This window comes from Mustela putorius, unplaced genomic scaffold (genome assembly GCF_011764305.1).
Source record: "Mustela putorius furo isolate JIRA1106 unplaced genomic scaffold, ASM1176430v1.1 tig00003932_pilon_pilon_pilon:0A:0A, whole genome shotgun sequence".
In the NCBI taxonomy this organism is placed as follows: Eukaryota; Metazoa; Chordata; class Mammalia; order Carnivora; family Mustelidae; genus Mustela; species Mustela putorius.
The window spans coordinates 10,645,704-10,649,030 of NW_025422077.1; positions in this window are offsets into that span (position 1 = coordinate 10,645,704).

Consider the following 3,327-nt stretch of genomic DNA (forward strand, 5'->3'; position numbering starts at 1 on the left):
CAAAAATCTCCAAACAAACAAAAGCCCAGGGCCAGATGGCTTCCCGGGGGAATTCTACCAAACATTTAAAGAAGAACTAATTCCTATTCTCCTGAAGCTGTTCCAAAAAAACAGAAATGGAAGGAAAACTTCCAAACTCATTTTATGAGGCCAGCATCACCTTGATCCCAAAACCAGACAAGGATCCCATCAAAAAAGAGAACTACAGACCAATATCCTTGATGAACACAGATACGAAAATTCTCATCAAAATACTAGCCAATAGGATTCAACAGTACATTAAAAGGATTATTCACCACGACCAAGGGGGATTTATTCCAGGGCTGCAAGTTTGCTTCAACATCCGCAAATCAATCAATGTGATACAACACATTAATAAAAGAAAGAACAAGAACCATATGATACTCTCAATAGATGCTAAAAAAGCATTTGACAAAGTGCAGCATCCCTTCTTGATCAAAACTCTTCAAAGTGTAGGGATAGAGGGCACATACCTCAATATTATCAAAGCCATCTATGAAAAACCCACCACAAATGTTATTCTCAATGGAGAAAAACTGAGAGCTTTTCTGCTAAGGTCAGGAACACGGCAGGGATGTCCATTACCACCACTGGTATTCAACATAGTACTAGAAGTCCTAGCCTCAGCAATCAGACAACAAAAGGAAATTAAAGGCATCCAAATCGGCAAATAAGTCAAACTATCACTCTTCATAGATGATATGATACTATATGTGGAAAACCCAAAAGACTCCACTCCAAAACTGCTAGAACTTGTACAGGAATTCAGTAAAGTGTCAGGATATAAAATCAATGCACAGAAATCAGTTGCATTTCTCTACACCAACAACAAGAGAGAAGAAAGAGAAATTAAGGAGTCAATCCCATGTACAATTGCACCTAAAACTATAAGATACCTAGGAATAAACCTAACCAAAGAGTCTAAGAATCCACGCTCAGAAAACTATAAAGTACTCATGAGAGAAATTGAGGAAGACACAAAGAAATGGGAAAATGTTCCATGCTCCTGGATTGGAAAAACAAATATTGTGAAAATGTCTATGCTACCTAAAGCAATCTACACATTTAATGCAATTCCTATCAAAATACCATCCATTTTTTTCAAAGAAATGGAAAAAATAATTCTAAAATTTGTATGGAATCAGAAAAGACCTCGAATAGCCAAAGGAATATTGAAAAAGAAAGCCAAAGTTGGTGGCATCACAATTCCGGACTTCAAGCTCTACTACAAAGCTGTCATCATCAAGACAGCATGGTACTGGCACAAAAACAGACACATAGATCAATGGAACAGAATAGAGAGCCCAGAAATAGACCCTCAACTCTATGGTCAACTAATCTTCGACAAAGCAGGAAAGAATGTCTAATGGAAAAAAGAGAGTCTCTTCAATAAATGGTGTTGGGAAAATTGGACAGCTACATGCAGAAGAATGAAACTGCCCCATTTCCTTACACCACACATGAAAATAGACTCAAAATGGATGAAGGACCTCAATGTGAGAAAGGAATCCATCAAAATCCTTGAGGAGAACACAGGCAGCAACCTCTTCGACCTCAGCTGCAGCAACGTCTTCCTAGGAACATTGCCAAAGGCAAGGGAAGCAAAGGCAAAAATGAATTATTCGGATTTCATCAAGATCAAAATCTTTTGCACAGCAAAGGAAGCAGTTAACAAAACCAAAAGACAACTGACGGAATGGGAGAAGATATTTGCAAATGACATATCAGATAAAGGGCTAGTGTCCAAAATCTAGAAAGAACTTAGCAAACTCAACACCCAAAGAACAAATAATCCAATCAAGAAATGGGTAGAAGACATGAACAGACATTTCTGCAAAGAAGACATCCAGATGGCCAACAGACACATGAAAAAGTGCTCCACATCACTTGGCATCAGGGAAATACAAATCAAAACCACAATGAGATATCACCTCACACCAGTCAGAATGGCTAAAATTAACAAGTCAGGAAATGACAGATGCTGGGGAAGATGCGGAGAAAGGGAAACCCTCCTACACTGTTGGTGGGATTGCAAGCTGGTGCAACCACTCTGGAAAACAGCATGGGGGTTCCTCAAAATGTTGAAAATAGAACTACCCTATGACCCAGCAATTGCACTACTGGGTATTTACTCTAAAGATCCAAACATAGTGATCCGAAGGGGCACATGCACCCAAATTTTTATAGCAGCAATGTCCACAATAGCCAAACTATGGAAAGGACCTAGATGTCCATCAACAGATGAATGGGTCAAGAAGATGTGGTGTATATACACAATGGAATACTATGCAGCCATCAAAAGAAATGAAATCTTGCCATTTGCAATGACGTGGATGGAACTAGAGGGTATCATGCTTAGCGAAATAAGTCAATTGGAGAAAGACAACTATCATATGATCTCCCTGATATAAGAAAGTGGAGATGCAACATGGAGGGTTTGGGGGGTCAGAAGAGAATAAATGAAACAAGATGGGATTGAGAGGGAGACAAACTATAAGTGACTCTTAATCTCACAAAACAAACTGAGGGTTGCTGGGGGTTGAGGGGTTGGGAGAGGGGGGTGGAGTTATGGACATTGGGGAGGGTATGTGCCATGGTGAGTGCTGTGAAGTGTGTAAACTTGGCAATTCACACACCTGTACCCCTTGGGATAAAAATATATTATATGTTTATAAAAAATAAAAAATTTTTTTAAAAACACCCAGATCTGACCCCAAACCTTCTGCTCTTAAACACCAGGCTGTCCTTTGAAACTTATTTCAGTTAGCCACTTGGCTAGCTAGTTACTTATTTGACATAGTCAGTTATCTTTCCACATTTATGCCTTATTTTCTGAATTAGAATGAAATATTTAGTAAGTATTTGGTGGCTGAATATACACAATTATGGATGATATATCACTGATCTGAACTTAAATAAAAAGTGGCTAACCTATCAATTATCAAGTACAGAATAATTTTTTAGAAGGATTTCTCTAAAAGTTTCCAATAAACGTGAGACTCTGCTTCCTTGCACCTCTTCTGCTGAACATGGCTGAGGAGATTTCTCCACTGCTGTCCACAAAACAATGGAACTCTAAGGAAGCCCTCCTTCCACGGAGCTCTTTGGTTTTCAGGTGTGGACCCTACATGGCAGGGTCTGCAGGAGGTCTGTGGGAGTGCTGGATGAGGACAGTGTGACGGGGCCAGCCACAACTCTCAGAATATTCATCATAACTCACTCATGAGAGTCACACAAGCCAAGCCTGAAATGCGGCCGTTAGAGGGGAGCACTGCATACACAGTTCCCCCAAACATACCATCCACT